The 17754-nt window shown below is 44.5% G+C and overlaps 1 protein-coding gene across 2 annotated transcripts in view; it reads left to right on the top strand.

The window, feature by feature from the left end:
• USF3 (upstream transcription factor family member 3) overlaps positions 1 to 17754 on the top strand; it is a 412604-nt gene that overhangs the window by 72663 nt on the left and 322187 nt on the right. The window lies entirely within an intron of this gene.

Genomic DNA, 17754 nt, shown 5'->3' with positions numbered 1-17754 from the left:
GGCTTCTCCAAACATTGACCAAATTGCTTAACTCTACCTTGCAATGTGGTTCCATTTTACAGTTCAATCCAAGACGGCCTTACTACCGAAGGCAGGGATGGGTGACTCTGGTTGTGCCTCATATCCTCCTAGTCTCCTTCTCAGTTGTGATAAAACGATTTCTGCTCAGTTCCTGGCCTTGCGGCTGTTGTGGGCACACCATGCTTGTGATCAAATGGGATTTATAAAAAAAAACACCACCAATGAAAACCTCCATAATAAAATTAATTATATAGCGCTCCGGCCAAAGGATGTCACTCTTCTCGCTCAATGCTCTATTGTTGCTGAACACCTTTGACTGTGTTCCTCAGTTCTCTACGTTTATTTTGTCCAACTTTAAAATCCCTTTGATTGAGAATCTGTGTCAATGATTCCCTAATTAAACCATTATTGATCACAAGGGGCACAGGAGAAGGCTGTTCCCACTCCACTCATTTTCAAATTGTCCATTGAACCTCCAGCTCAGTACTTGCATGATAATGGGGCAATTAGGGTTGTGGACTGCTTTGAGTGTCTCTCACAGAATGTCATTGATATTTTGACAGTATGATCCGCCTCCACACTGATGTGATGGGGGAACTAAATCATTTCTCAATGGTTTCTTAGTTCATAGTCAATAATTCTAAATCAACATGTTTTGAATATAACAGAATCCTAAGACGCGTTTGCGGCGGGTATCCAGGACTCTTATCCTTTCACTTGGGTTAAGGATTGTCTGGCTTATCTGCAGGAAAAGATCACCTCCTTGTATGAATCTCTTTACAAAACGAATATCCTGAGTGTATGGAATGCTGATGAGGGAGTCTTCTGCTGATGGCATGCAGATTAAATCTCTTGTCTATTGTGGATTTCAGTCACTAAGATGACTCTATCTAGATTGCTATGTATTCCTGAACCTACCGATCATATTCTCAATCTGGGTAGAAGCGCTAGAAATGTAGTGAATAATGTGTTCTTAAATGTCCATTATCCATTTTATCATTTCTGTCTGGCGGCAATTGACTTGAGGGTGGAGTTCTCATTCCGATCACAGTTTGTGCTTTCAATTATTGGTACAGCAGTCTGAAAATGACTAACGTCTCTTCTGGTTTGGGTCCATCATGCCGGTATTAAGTAGTTCATATGTATTTGTTTTCCCCCCAACATGACCAAAAGACAACAGCCAACATGGGAGCGCCTAAGACCTCTCAAATTACACTACTTTTATTCTGAAGGGTTCCACTTTAACATTATGCATTTCCTCATTTCAGCTAAGTGAGGAGGAATTCTTTAGATATGACATGTTGCATCATTGGGCATCCCAAAACAAGGTCAGGGGAGTAGGCTCTAGAACCTGGGAGATCTGGAGCTTTCATTTGCTGAGTTTATGCCCACACGCCAAATCTCTCAGCTCTAGACTTCTCGTTATAAAAAATAAAATTGTGGAGCCTTTTATCCCGCATGTCAGCCTTCCACCCTACACCTTCAAATGGGAGCATGAACTGGTGATTCTAGCTAAGAGAAATTCTTGTTACATTTTTTGGTGTATTTGCTGCTTTATTTGAACTGCCTTTCTGAAAACGAACATGCGTTTGTTTTATCACTTCTACACCAGTACTGCGAGTCAGGAAGACTCTTGCTGTATCACGCTCGCTCCCCGGAGGGGGCGGAGACTGCTGCCGGTCACGTGCTTCATCACGTGACTTTCACCCACCTTAAAGGACAGCCACAGTCACCCTTGCAGCGTTAAGCCCGGCTGCAGAGTAAAGGGTGGTGCATCTTGTTTTTTGCAAGAACTGTTTTGCCGCTGTTTGGCTCTGAAAGGCGTCGATATCGGGACTTGGCAATCAGATGACTTGCTGAAGGTCCTACACCTTGGACACCAGGTAATCACTGTCTCTTTTTAACTGGCCATCATTCACACTTACACCCTTGGAACTGTGTGAAAACACAAGGGTAAAGATTACAAACTCGCTTTATGTACTCTGTGTGCTCATACTTTCAGCGCGCCTACCCGCATAATACTTGCTTGATCACTATCTAGACGAGTGTTCATCAATATTGGGGAAACTGGTGCCTGAATATTCCTTTGTCATGCACATGCTGTGACTGTGGGCTCTGGCCTTTGAGCAGCATTCTCTTTAGTCACTCAAACTTGCTCAATGTGGGTACAACAATAACACACTACCCATTGCCGAAGACTGCGGGATCGAAGTTCCCTTGATTCGGCTGATCAAGTGAAAGTAAGTGATCCGTTTTATTAACAGAGACTTACTAACCCAGTCAAAAAGTAGAGCAAGGTGAACTATCAAAAGTTCTAGCTATAAACCCGTGCATATACAAGGGATGGAAACTTGCAGCAATCGGACTGAGGATGATCTTCGGGCTCCTGAATGGGATGAGCCTACTCCGACTTGTCTCCCCCGATAATGGATCAATGGATACCCAAGCAATTGCTGCGAGTCAGCCTCTCTTATGCAGCGCTTCAGCAAATCACAGCACAAATTCACTCTGAGTCAACTAATTCTACCCCAATTAAAATATACACAACACATGAAGCTCATATCCCCTTAACTGAAAACCATTTTGGGGAAAAATAACTCGTAAGGAAGCTGCTCTAATGATAACTCATGGGGAATCTCTGATCACCCAGAGCTCTTCTGCGTTAACGTCACTGGTCTCCAACATAAGTACGCAACCCTTGGAGAAGCTAAATCTATCCAATTTAGATGGGGTTTCAGATTCGTTAGTTTCTGGCCAAGACAATAACTTGGTAACGCCTCATACTCCATCTGAAGCCCAGAACCTGCAAGCTGAACCTCGTCAGAATCCATCCGAACCCTCTACACATACACTAAGTGCACTTAGTTATGTATTAAACTCTTTAGTATCTGTTTTCGAACTGTTGAAAGGCGAAGTTCAATCACCGACTGGTTCCCTTCTAGAATTAACAAAGCAAGTCGCCTCTCTGGATGGAGCAATGGTTGGATGTTGCAATCTTATCAACACCAATATCTTGCAACAAATACAGGAACTTAAAGTAGACCAGCAAAACAAGGTATGGATCTCTCTGCAATAGAGATCCATGGCCCTCAAAAATAGTATAGAGGACACCAACAGACTCACACTTCAGGAGCTCCTGTATCATCTGCAAAATTCTGCTATTATAGTTTTGCCTCCGCTCATCCAAGTTAGGGATGACAGAAACCAGCCTTTAGACGACACTCCTTTTGTCTGAATCAATTCTCGATGAATTTCGAAGATTGGCCAATGTAAGTATTGAGTGCGAAAGTGAAACCATCTTAAATGCACATCCATCAGTTGGCCCGGCAGTCATCAATGAAGACCAAATTGTAGAAAAAACTCCTCGTCCACAACACATTTCGTCATCAGGTGGTAGGAAGGAAAGGAAAAGAGAAGCAAGAAGAAGAAAAAGACTATGAGAGAAAGTCGCAACTATGAAACGCGGAAAAAAATCCATATCTCGAAAAATTGTCAAGAACAACATTGAAATTGATAAACAACTCCATGAGGCAGCTCTCAGCAAAGATATGTAGAGGAAAAAGAAAACCGCTTTGATGACGTTAACAAGTTCGCAAACTACTAAAGTGAACTTCGAACAAACCGCCGGACTCACACCACCATTTCCGCAGAAGAAACTAAAAATAGCCCCGATTTTTCTCAAAAGGCTCTTTAACAAAGACCTAACCATCTACAGTTAGTGGCGGGGCCGATGAAATCATCAAGGCCCCTCGAAAAATTGCCCCCATATTTTTAAAAAATCACTATGATCAAAACCAGAAAGCAACGTGCGATCGTGGGGTGCGAATAAAGCTTGGCACTGGTAAATTCAAAACTTTGAATCTGGTTGGATCAAAGGGAGGAAACCTTGTGAACACAGGACAAAGACTAGATGCAAACTCAATGCCACTTGTTCTTGAGAAAGAAGCTGTTGTCTTCAATTCTCGCTCCAACCTTCCGCTAGAAAAAGTTGCAGTTTCATTGACAGACAAGAAAAAATCAAAAAATATGGCTCTAACCAAAAAACATCTGCACCTCTACGACTAAGCGATTCATCAAATCCTTAGTAACTCCACAGAAAGGCATCTTACTGGCATCAAAAGCAATTTCCAGAAAGTATCATCTGCAGGCCTTAGCTCGTCAAGACAGTGCTAATAGTGAACATGAGATGACTAACATCTCTGCTGAACATCATGTGAAATTCACTCAAGATAACTTGGTTACTACTACAAATGGCACAGAGCACACTTCACCCATTACAGAACAAGGATCTAAAAAGCAAACTAATCAACATACCTTTCCACATGGATCTTCTCAGCAGATCCTGGAAGAACACAGAAAGGAGATTCGGCATGCGGTTGACGCATATATGTCCGCACAACCAGCGCAAAATTATCTTACACATTATGACTCAACTAGAACCTCCTCTCTGTATGGACAAGAGACATCTGTCCCAGATAGAATTGGAAATCTTCGTCAAGCCCTTGAGGCTGAAATTGAGACCTGTAATGCTCAACTGTTGGCCCAAAAGTCCCTAGGACCTATTTGTATTAAGGCCATCAATCAGACTCGTTAAGATGAACCACCGACTATGGCAAAATCAACGTCTGAAACAAACATTGCACTTGAGGAGAAAAATTTGATAACAGCGCTGGGGCCAGAACTTCAACGGCTGATTGAAACAGCTATAGTAAATTCTTTTGATAAAAAAGCATCATCCAATCTAGTTCCTGTTAAAAATGGTCCTAATCTGTTACAACACAAAAAAACACTTAAAAGTGATTTGAAACGTCCATCATTACATTCATTGATTATTGTATGTCGTCAACCTCTGAATGTGCAATATGATCTAAATCGCAGATCCATTCTTACCATCTTTGCTGAAATCCCTGAGTTGGAAGATATTCATTCTGCTGATATTCAATTAGTGGAGTTCGAAGATGCGCATATACTCACTTCGGTAAAACTGTGGATCAGCTCTAGAGTGGTTGTGAATACTATATGGTCAGCTAAAAACCACCTATATGATCTAGGCTTTGTTATCGAAGTGTCTCACCCTCCCTCTAAAACTCCAACAGCAAATTCATTACTCTCAGTAGTCACTCACGAGAGGAACATTGAAACAAGTGCCATTCAGGGGTCCACAGATGGCTCCGCAAAGATCTGCAATCGTCATCTAACTCACAATGTGCATTAACTAGATCAACCTAACAAGCGAACCCGTGTCTCTCTAACTAGTTGGAATACGAGAGGGTTTCGTCACTTGTTGAATACTGTTCAGTCAAGCCTCTAACGTTGATATAGCCACATTTCAAGAGACATGGCTCACTAGTGTCCCAACTTGGGACAATTATAGTATACATATAAATTTAGCCCAAAAATTAAAGCAAGGGCACCTCATAGCTGTTGAGCAAAATCCTTTCTTTGAATCGGAAGATTGGTCATCTCCAAATCTCTTTCAGCAGATGATAAAACTAAAGATTGGCAACTCCACATATGCCTTGATAAACGCATATTGGAACCCTGCTGGTATTTCCGACCATATATTTGAGAGACATGAATTCCCTAATGCACCTGGTGGGTCTTGATAACTCCATTAGATATGTCATCATAACAGGAGATCTAAATTTGAATTACTTTGATCAAAGCAAATCTTGTAATAGATTGTTAATTTGGAACCACTTTATTGAAATGCATAATCTCCAAATGTTAAATGGTTCATTTGCACGTGGCACAGAGGTAACACCTCGGCAATAATTGATTACATTTATGTAAATCAATCTCTCATTTCAGAAGTTTTTAAGTTTCAGATTAATCCATCGACTCTAAGCGATCATAATAGCCTCTCAATGCAGTGGAATATACCTGAATCAATAAGCATCCAGGCAGTTACTAACACCCTGGATTTTGTAATTGTTAATCCCAGTGGCAATCGATTATATTGGAATGAAACCGCTACCTGGTAAAGTAATCGCACATCCCCAGCTGCAAATTCCATATCATAAATTAATGCAACTTTTTCAATATAAAACAAATAACATGTCATTCAAGACTCATACTTTACATATATTTGACAAGGAAGTGGAAGCTGCAAAAAGAACACTTTGTTCAAAAAGGCGACAAGCCTCGAAGCTTCCGCCCATTACAAGACACGCTGTCATCTCTCAATTGAGGACAAATTATAAGAATTGGTTAAGATCACACAAAGCAATTTTATTTCAAAATGATAGCTCTAAAATGTTGAGCATGCTATCAGGCAAGAACACGTCACAAATTTGGTCAGTAATCAATCAAGTAAATACAGGTCATCAAATAATCCATCAGTCTAATAATGTGTTAGAACAGGCATGGGTCACACATTTTTCAAGTTTATATATGCCATGTTCGAACATAAGCAAACAAAGATTGCCAGAATTAACAGAAAAATTTTACTTAACTTTTGATAAAGAAGACATTTTATTCTTCATAAATAAGGCAAGTTCATCTCGAGCTCCGGGTCCTGATGGGCTCTTGAATTTCATGCTAAAACAACACACGGAAATTTGGTCTGAGATATTATACAACATCTTCTCAAATATCATTCAGACGCAATTAATCCCTGACTCATGGAAACGTTCAATCATTCTCCCAATATACAAAAAAGGTAATGGGTCGGATCCAGCCAGCTATAGACCCATTGCCTTGTTGGATGCACCGGGGAAGATCTTCAGTCGTATTGTACTCGGAGAACTGAACAACTGGGCTTCGAATTTAAGAACGAGGGACCCTTTCCAAGCGTGCTTTGTGTCTGGGTTAGGGACAGCACCAAATATCATGACATTGGACATGTTAAAATCACAGTGTGCAGCCCGGAATCAATTATTATATTTGGCATTTATTGATTTTAGGGTTGCTTTTGATTCTATCGATCGTAATCTACTCTATCAAAAATTAATTCGTTTTGCATGTCCCCCTTCTCTTATTACCATTATAAAAGAACTTCATACTAACGCCTCGATCCAAGTTCGTCTCACCATCGAAGGCTTGCTCTCCAAATTAATTCTAACTGGGCGAGGTCTAGGGGTGTCACGGTATTCGTTTTATGACGGTACGATAACCTTCTTGCCAAATGACGGTATATCATGGTTATAGCAGGTGGAGTTAACTAATCTTAACAAATATTTTCTAAAAGGTCATAAATTGACAGATATCATCACAAACAAAACCAGGCACCCAGGGCCAGAATTGGGCTTTTCAATATACTTTCCACTGAAATGCCTTGCTTCCACCAAACACAAACACACGTGTGGAGAGGAGTGGGTGGGGTGGAGGCCTGCTGCAACTGGCAAACCAAACTGAATAGCTTTTCTGAAGTAGTCATTTAGGCTTTTTGCTCTCCCACTGGCTACTGGTGAAGATGAACATGTTGCCATCTTGATAACCTGCATGCCACTGATGAATGGAGGGTGATGGTAGTATACGCGTGTGTGTGTGTATATATATTTCTGAGGCTTGTGGAATCTGCTTAGATCACATGCTGTGCATAGGCCGACATCTAGTGGAAGCTGCGGAGTATTACAGTTTGTTTTTCGAAAGTCGAAAATGGGCGTCGACACAGGCGTGCCAGTAATACTATCCCTAGTGTGACGTCCACTGTACCCAAGATCCCTCACGCGTGTAGGATCCTCAGATTGTTTTTTTCCGCCATACTGGTCGGAAGCATCTTGCGGAGTTCCCTGGCCTTAGCCATACTTTTGCTGTTATTATAATTATAATTCTTATTCATTCCCTTCCCCACCCCAACGTCGACCCTCAACCTCGACGACGGCTGGAGAAGTCATCGACCGTCGACTGCTGCACGACGGATCTGGGCCTCGGAAGGCCGCTGGCCTCGGCCCGGGCCTAGTAGGCCGCTGGCCTCGGCCCTTACAAGTAGGGAGAGTGGGGGGTGGTACATACTCTTCACTCTTGATATATATAGTTACATTTTATATATTCCTACACTTAGCAGCCCGCTGCCTTAAGGTGCGTATGGAGGGTACCCCTTTTCAATTCTGCCCCAAGTGCAATCGCAAATACCCTTGGGTCGACAGGCACGCCACGTGCAATCTCTGCTTGCCGAGGGATCACCCCGAAGCGAACTGCAGAGCGTGTAGTAGGTTTAAACCTAAGACACTTAAGGACCGTTCGACAAAGCGTTGGGCCCACCACGCCAGGCAGGAGGCCATGGCAGCGGAGGGCGCCTTCAGCGATGGCAGCGACGCCGTACTTTCGGACGGCGAGGGCATTATGGGGTCGAAAGACAGCCGGCGAGCGCAGGTCCCCGACCTCGGAAGGTCGTCCGGCAGGGCGGCTATGGGGAAGACCCCCGGCGACGCAAGCGCTACACACCTAACACACACTAAACACACTAAGACCAACCGGACCTCGACGACGTCGACTTCCCGGAAAGAGGCACAAAAAGAACGGTCCGACTCAGTGTCCTCTGGGCGCTCTCTATCGAGATCACCTCACGACGCAAGGCAATCATCCACTCTTGCCAAGAGTGCCTCGCTACACACATTAACGGAAGTTCGATCATCGGGAGACGAAGACGACTTCCACCCCCAAGCCGCGCTCCAAGATACAGAGACCGCGGTTAACACCAGTGAGGCCCCACGCCCGAAGCACACAGATACCTCTCCAGACCCTCGGCGCCAGGCGTCGAAAGTCTCTGGGGCCCCCAAGGGACAGGGAAAACATTTTTCCACGCACGGGGAGGGGGGGAAACAGCGGAAAGCACAGCCTTCCACCCCTGTAAAGCCATCCTCTCACCCTAGGCAGACAAGTAAACACAAGTCTACCCTTGAAAAGTCCCATAAATTATCACCTGCTAAAGTAATACCCTGTTCCAGGGAATGGTCCAGTGAAGACATAGACAGGGTTATGTCTAGGATGTCTTCCTTGGCTGATTTTTATGATAAGAACCCAGAACACTTTCTTTCATATAACCCTCAAGGGGCCACACCCTCAGGCTCCTCCGATCCTATCCCGCTAGGTAAAAAGCCCCGGGTCGAAAGACCTGAACCATTTGAGGTTCAGCCTTACTCCACTCCATATTCTACTCCACTCCCCAGTTACCAGGGACAAGTTTTCCCTGAAGAAGACCAAGAGTTTGAAATTATGGAAGAACAAACCGGGACAGATTACTATGCAGAGGATGAGGACCTGGAGGAGGGAGAAGATGAGCAGGAAATTTACAGAGTAGATTCCCCAGTACAAAGCGAAGCCCCAGTTACTGACTCTCCAGTTGATAACCAGCCCCTCTTTAACGAGGTTCTCGCTCGAGCAGCGGAACACTTCCACATCGACACCCACGGTGTACAGGAGGAAAGGGACTTCGCGGAGGAGTTTGTAGGAGAGAGAAGACCGGTCGCTCAGACCATCCCTATCCTCAAATCCATCCAACGAAGAATAGATCCTTCCCTGGTGAATCCGAACCTCACCAGAGCTGTCAACCCCAGAATTGAGAAGATTTTCCGGGCAGCCCAGTCTGACCCTCTGTATATAAGGGGACATCTTAAACCAGATTCCCTAGTGGTTACCAACACTAGAAAAAGGGCTGGCACGCCCTTATCTTCATCAGAAGCTCCTCCCGACAAGGAGAGCAAAAAACTTTACGGGTTTGGCAGGAAGGTAGCCTCAACGTCCGCCTACCAGGCAAGGATTGCGAATTCCACCACCCTGTTGGCTAGTTACAATTGCCATCAATGGGAAGAAGTCGCGGCGCTCATTGCCTCTGCTCCAGAACCGTTAAAGGGCCAGCTGGCTCGGATCTCGGCAGAGGGGAGAGCCGTGTCTGGTTGCATTTTAAAAGCAACTTTCGACGCCGCTGACAACGCAGGAAGATTGATAGCAGAAGCTACTGTTATCAAGAGACATGCGTGGTTACGGCAGTCGGGATTCAAGACAGAAACCCAGGCTTCTTTAATAGACAAGCCAGTGGAACCCGACCTATTGTTTGGGAAGGCGGTCGAAGACGCACTTAAAAATGCCAAAGATGAATATGAGACTCTCAAATCCCTTGGCCAGCTTACCAACAAACCCCCTAACCAGAGGGGGAACAGTAATTTTCGTCGCCCACGCGGCCAAAATTCACAAAGAGGCAACTATGCCCAGGGACAGGGTACACAATGGAATAACAACCAGCAGTCTACCCAGAGTTACGGCAGGGGTAACAAGAGAGGTCGTGGAAGAGGCAGAGGCAGCCCCAACAAGGGAGGTGGCACGCCTCCACCAAAACAGTGACGCTCAGTTCAGGGTCCCTTGCCACGCAACCCCAGTAGGGGGACGCATTTCCACCTTCACCCAGGCTTGGGAAGGGATCACCTCAGACAGATGGGTGCTGTCAACAGTATCCGCAGGATATTGTATAGAACTACTGCAGCGTCCCCGGAACCATCCTCCACGACAAAGAGTGCACTCCCTAGAGCATCAAAGGATCCTTCTCGAGGAGATCGCCATTCTGCTAGAAAAGGACGCGATAGAACTCGTCCCAGGACACCAGGTAAACAAGGGTATCTATTCAACTTACTTCCTTGTGCCAAAGAAAGATTTGACAATGCGCCCAGTATTGGACTTACGGCCTGCCAACAAGTATGTCAAGCCCCAAAAATTCCGTATGACCACGCTACAAGAGGTAATCCCCCTCCTAAAAAAGGGGGATTACATGGCAACCTTGGATATGAAAGATGCTTATTTTCATATTTCCATGCTCCCAGCGCACAGAAAGTACTTGCGCTTCAAGGTAGACAGTCGCCACTACCAATTCAAGGTACTGCCCTTCGGGATAGCTTCAGCACCAAGGGTATTCACCAAGGTACTGGCGGTGGCGGCTGCACACCTACGCAGGGAAGCAATCCCGGTGTACCCTTATCTGGACGACTGGCTCATAACGGGGGAAACCCCAGGAATTTGCAGGTCAAACATTCAGAGGACTATCGACCTCCTCCACGAATTAGGCTTCTCCATCAACGAGAAAAAGTCAAGTCTGGTGCCAAGCACCTCAAAACAGTTTCTAGGAGCTATCCTAGATACTCAGAAAGGATTGACCTTCCCTTCGGAAGAGAGAATTCGGAATATACTTCTGCAAATTCCGCATTATCAGTCAGGTCAACAGATAACAGTACGCAAAGCTATGCGGTTACTGGGCATGATGGCGTCATGCATTTACCTGGTCCCCCACGCGCGTCTGCGCATGCGTCCCATGCAGGAATGGTTGGCGAAACAGTGGTCTCAGGCAAGTGGTCATTGGGACGATCTAGTGGTCGTTTCGCCAACACTCGTACAGAGCCTACACTGGTGGACAAGAGAGAGTCTCGCAAAGGGGAAACCCTTTTACGATCCCGAAGTACAAGCCGTGGTGACTACAGATGCATGCCTGACTGGGTGGGGAGCTCACCATCTCCACCACACAGCTCAGGGTCTCTGGTCTCACTCAGTAGCCAAGAACCACATCAATCTGCTAGAGCTTCTGGCAGTATTCCGAGCGCTAAAGGCGTTCGAGCCCCATCTACTGAACTTGTCGGTGCAGATCAGGACGGACAGCACGACAGCCATGTTCTATCTGAACAAGCAAGGGGGGACTCGTTCGCCAAATCTGTCCAAGCTTGCCCAGAAAATATGGATATGGGCACTCAGACGGAACATCTTCCTGTCATCGCAACATGTTCCAGGGGAGCTCAATTCCCTAGCGGATACTCTAAGCAGAGACTCCCTCCCAGAAGAACACGAATGGGTCCTTCACAGAGACGTAGTAGAAGATCTCTTCTCTCAGTGGGGTTTCCCCACTATAGACCTATTCGCCACAAGCGAAAACAAACAATGCCCAGGATTTGCATCCAGGTTCCCCCAGCCGGACTCCCAAGGGAATGCCCTGTGGATGAACTGGTCAGGGATGTTTGCGTACGCTTTTCCACCAACTCCTCTCATCAGGAAGGTGGTGTACAAGATGAACAAGGAATCGATGACGCTCATCCTAGTTGCTCCCATGTGGGCGAGACAACCATGGTTTCCACACCTACGCAGGATGGCGGTGTGCGAACCCATCAGACTCCCAGCCTGGTACAACCTACTGTCCCAGCAACAAGGTCAAACAGTGCATCAGGAACCCAACTCTATGAACCTAGCAGCATGGCTCCTGAAGTCATAGAGTTTGGACATCTCAAATTACCACAAAGGTGTATGGACATTCTAAAGGAGTCCAGGAAACCAAATACAAGGCACTGTTACTTTGATAAGTGGAAAAGATTCGTTATCTGGTGCCAGAATAAACAAATCAACCCAGTTGATTGCACTCCTTCCAACGTTGTGACATACATGCTCCACCTGCTGGATGCAGGGTTGGTTTTTAACTCGCTGAAAGTACACCTGGCAGCCCTCTCGGCTTACACCACATCCTATAACAAGGTCTCGTGGTGTAAAGTACCAGTGGTTAAAGCCTTCATGGAAGGAGTAAAGAGACTTCACCCTCCTATTTCGAACCCGCCGCCAGGATGGGACCTCAACGTGGTGCTAGCTAAGCTCATGGGACCCCCATTCGAACCCATGCATAAAAGTAGTCTCAAACACCTGACTTATAAAACGGCCTTCTTAGTAGCCATTACCTCCATAAGAAGAGTCAGTGAAATTCAGGCTCTGTCAGTGCAGGATCCTTTCTTTACTATCCACAAGGACAAACTGGTTTTACGCACACACCCTAGGTTCTCACCTAAATTCATATCCAAGTTCCATGTAAACCAGTCCATCGAGCTTCCGGCTTTCTTCCAGAACCCGCAAAGCTCGGCTGAGGTGAAACTACACACCCTAGATGTGCGTAGGGCGGTCCTATACTATGTAAATAAAACCAGACCGCTAAGGAAAACAGATCAACTGTTTGTCTCCGTAGCTACAGGCAGAGAGGGGGATCGCGTCTCTAAGGGCGCTATCTCGAAGTGGATTATCAACTGTATACAGCTGTGTTACTCTCTTTCTGATAAGACTCTGCCTTTTACGCCAAGGGCCCACTCTACTAGAGGCATTGGTGCCACTCTGGCTTTCATTGCAAATGTTCCCCTCGACACCATTTGCAAAGCGGCTACTTGGAGCTCTATTCACACTTTTACTCAGCATTACTGCATTGACACTCATTCCAAGACAGATACACAAGTGGGACAAGCGGTTCTAAGACACCTGTTTGCTCATGATCCTTCTCACATCCCACCTCCTTCTTCTGGTACTGCTCGCTAATCTATGCACAGCATGTGATCTAAGCAGATTCCACAAGCCTCAGAAGGGATACATTACTCACCGTAATCGTATTTCTGATGCTTGTATCTGCTTAGATTCACATGCGACCCACCCTTCCTCCCCTCCGAGAGAAGGCGCATGATTGCTTGTAGTCTTACCTTTCTGTCTATCTGCTTGGATTATCTGTACTCACGCTACTCCTCATGCTTCCTCATGTCAGAAAAAATACAATCTGAGGATCCTACACGCGTGAGGGATCTTGGGTACAGTGGACGTCACACTAGGGATAGTATTACTGGCACGCCTGTGTCGACGCCCATTTTCGACTTTCGAAAAACAAACTGTAATACTCCGCAGCTTCCACTAGATGTCGGCCTATGCACAGCATGTGAATCTAAGCAGATACAAGCATCAGAAATACGATTACGGTGAGTAATGTATCCCATATATATACACTCTTTCTCTTTCTCTCTTTCTCTCTTTCTCTCTCTCTCTCTTTTTCTCTCTCTCTCTTTTTCTCTCTCTTTCTCTCTTTTTCTCTCTCTTTCTCTCTCTCTTTCTTTCTCTCTCTTTCTCTCTCTCTCTTTTTCTCTCTTTCTCTCCCCCCCCCCTTTAGTTTACTTGCAGGCCAAAAGGTGTTCAGTAATCACTGACATGTTACCCTTTGGTATGGCAGCAGGGAATACCCACAGAGATGAGTGAATTTCGCAGTGTGACTTATTATATGTAAATTCAATGATGGAACCAGCGAAATCCCCCATTGCCATATGTTTAGAGAACATTATCCATTATAAATATATAAACCCCAAAGCCGCCACCCCAAAATAAACCCTTTTCCTTCTTGGCACTGTATCTATTCTTCCTATTGCTAACATATTGATTTTGTGTAAGGCACGTGTGGTTTATGGAATGGCATTAAAAACTGCTCCAACTGAAACTACTTGGCAGACGGCACATCCAACAGTGCAAAACCAAGACTGCGCAGAAATTGCTTACTGCAGCCTTTCCAAATCAGGTTGAAAAGCACACTGAACGGTATAAACAATGTGACGGTTATTATTGTTCAATTAAGTGGTTCACGGTATCTTTAACGGTATACCGTTACATCCCTAGCGAGATCTTAAGCAAGGTTGCATCTTGGCGTCTTTTTTGTTTAACTTGTTTATTCTTGATCTTGGAGAATCGTTTGCAGACATTATTAGTGATGCACCAAAACTGGGCCAACAGCGCGTAGCTTGGATGCTGTATGCGGACGACTTAGTCCTCTTGTCGCAGACCCCTAAAAGGCTACAGAATTTATTGGACAAGCTGTACGCATACTCAATAGAAAACAATCTCATAATTAACTTGGAGAAAACACAAGTAGTAGTCTGTCAAAAAGCCAAAAAGGTTTCCTGTGGGAAAAAATATAAGTGGCACCTTAACAATGTCACATTAATGAATGTTGAAAGCTACAAATACTTAGGTTTAACCATCTTTAACACTCTAAATGAAAAAGCCTATATTGTTACATTGAACTTGAAATTAGAAACGTTGAAATCACAGGCTAACATACTTGTGTATAAGTATGGGAAGTTTTCATACAGCCACATTATGGCGTTTAATCAAGCAAAAGTAGTCCCAATTTTACTATATGGCGTTGACACCAAACTGCCTATCAGGAGTAACACGTGGGATCTATGTGAAGCACGATTTTAGAGATCTGTTTTAAAACTCCCGAATTGTGCTCCACTCCCCATGATTCGTTTTGAGATGGGTTTGGTGTCGCTATTCTCACAATTATTATGGAAAATGTGTGCACTATTTAGAAAATGTTTACTGGGATTGGCAAAGAATAACATCTTAAGCACAGTTGCGTAACATCTTAAGCACAGTTGCGTTTCATCTTGCAGGTTCACAAGACCTTTTTCCATCTTGTGTACTGAACGCTCTGGCAGATGGAACTATGTCCCTTGAAACACTTCTTACAAACCCAGACCGAGCCAAGTTAAAGCTATTCCAGTATGACTGCATATGTAATACTGCCAAATGTTCCACCTACAAAGATTTCAACGAACAGTGGTTTGGGCAAAAAAGACTACGTACAATGGCAGATTACCTGGTTAAATTTCCCACGCCAGATATTAGACACCAATATCTACGGTTCAGGTTTAATTTACTGCCGACAAGGGAAATAATGGCAAGGAGAGGGATGGTTCCGAAACAATTAAATTACTGTCGATTTTGTGAAAACATAGACCTCTCTGAAACTCTGCAGCACTTGTTAGTGAGCTGCCCAGCTTTAACTGTACTAAGAAACTCCTTTTTCACTGATCTACTATGTGCTTATGTCCCCATGGATGAAAATGAAATTTTGATCAGACTATTTAGAAGCTCAAAACTGGTTATTAGAATTGCAATAACACAATATTTAAGTGCTATTTTACCCAACGACCACAATGAAATCGAATGATTGTTTCTTATTTTTATTAATACATCAAGTTTGTTGTATAGATCGTGATTCTTGGTTAAACGAGCCATTTTATACTTTGATTGTTGTTTTTAATAATGAATTGATGAAAATGTACATTGTAAGTTTGTATTTTCATATATTTGAAAGGTTGATTTTTATCAGCCAAAACAAATTAAAAAAAAAATATATATATATTTGGCAAAGAACCTGTAGACCCCCCCCCCACCGCACCAAAGGCACTTGGATAAAGTGAAGTGCTTATAAAATGTCTTTTTGGTGGTACATGTCCCACCTAACTATTAAAATTCACCATAGTGCGGCACCTCATTTCGGGAGGAATGGTAGCGTAATTGAGGACCCTGGCCATATGTGGTGGAAATGTCCCAAATCCCTTGTATAATGGGAAGCGGTTGTGCCCCTGATCGAGCAGATTGTTGGTATTTAATTACCTATGGACCCTTGGAAAGTAATCCTTGGAGATAAAGATGAGGAAAGTACATACCTGATATCAGGCGATGTTGACTGTTCTGTTGGCTGGTTAGCACAGCATCCTACACAAAGCTACAGCGATTTTGCGAAAAGAATGTTCTCCGCAGCTGTGCGTTTGGTAGAAGTTCCTTCTTGAGTGTAATTCTTCCCACTTTGTAAATTCCCCAGCATTTTAGCTGGACCAGTGGATTATTCAACTCTTTTTACTCTGTACTTGGGAACCCTTTCTATGTCTTTTTGATACTTTTTAATGGAGTTATGCTTTCCTCCATGTTTTCTGGCATCTACCCTTTTCTGGTTCTATGCTCCTGTATCAAGTGTTTGTTTTTTTAGTTTTTTTTTAAGACTCAAAACATTTTGTTTTTGGGTGGTGGTCCTTGCACCCCCAAACCGCATCCACTATTAATTTTACACTTGTCCTGCCCCCCTATTCTATATGTAACCTTACCCACCACCCCCTATATTTTTAGGAGGTTTTTCGAGAAAAGAAATTCAGAGGAAAAACCCATTAAAAAAACACTGTCGTCAAATGAACGGCATACTCTTTAATTATTGCAGTGTTGGTGGAAGCTCCTTGAGCTTTCCTTTTTATGTTACCTGGGCTAGTTACCAAGGCAGGAAGGGACACCCTTTTTTCCCTCCTGTATTTTTCTTTTGTGAGATCAGCCCACCCCCACCATATGTGAAACCTTGTCTCTCCCTTTTCTCACTATTTTACTTCACAAGTTCATCTGACAGGCTGGTGGCAGTGTACCTTTTTGCATGACATTTTGTGGACTTCTACCACAGGCCGTCTTCGCAGCTGCAGTAGGAACACAGGGGTCACCATTTGCCTAAAATGGTGGCTGTACTTTTAAAGCCCTGTTAAGGACGACTTGTTCTTACTTGAGCCTTCTACCTTCCTGGCAGGAGGAGGTCTTGATGGGTCTTTTGTCTTTGGCGGGCTTCCCTTGGAAAGCCTGCCAAGGTGCTTTGAATGCCCAAGGACAGGAAATGGGGAGGTAACCGAAACACTGCCGGTCTTTGTCCTGCAATGTGCCTGCCTGGAACCAGTTTGAACTTGGAGACTGGCTGGCCCCCTGGACAGCCACCCCCTGAATTTGCACGAGAGGCTTGAATGGTTATTGATGGGTTCAGCCAGTTTTATTTTCTTGCATCAAAGGCAAGGGTCCTGAAGCGAAACCTCAGTCGACCACTGGACTGAAGATCCAAAGAGGAATTCGAAGAAGGATGTCCCAGCAACTGCCAAGCGACCACCAGAGCAGTTGAGTGATTGCTGAAGACCCAACCCTGAATTCCGAGCAACAGAGAAGATATCTTGAACACCACTTCTTCCCCTGGAGCGGTGGGCCTAACTAGTCTAAAGACACCTGCATTTTGTGCCATCCCACGAAGCGCTGTGACACTCATACGAACACCCAATACCCTGGGACCTTTGCCATTTTGCGGTGCAACTTCATGTGAAGTGAGGATCTGGCTGAAACCTCTTGGGCATCTTTCTGGGCCTACAATGACACTTGTCTCCTCCT

The sequence above is a fragment of the Ambystoma mexicanum genome, chromosome 7p (assembly GCF_040938575.1).
Source record: "Ambystoma mexicanum isolate Mex_15411 chromosome 7p, UKY_AmexF1_1, whole genome shotgun sequence".
In the NCBI taxonomy this organism is placed as follows: Eukaryota; Metazoa; Chordata; class Amphibia; order Caudata; family Ambystomatidae; genus Ambystoma; species Ambystoma mexicanum.
This window is presented reverse-complemented; position numbering and strand designations above follow the sequence as displayed.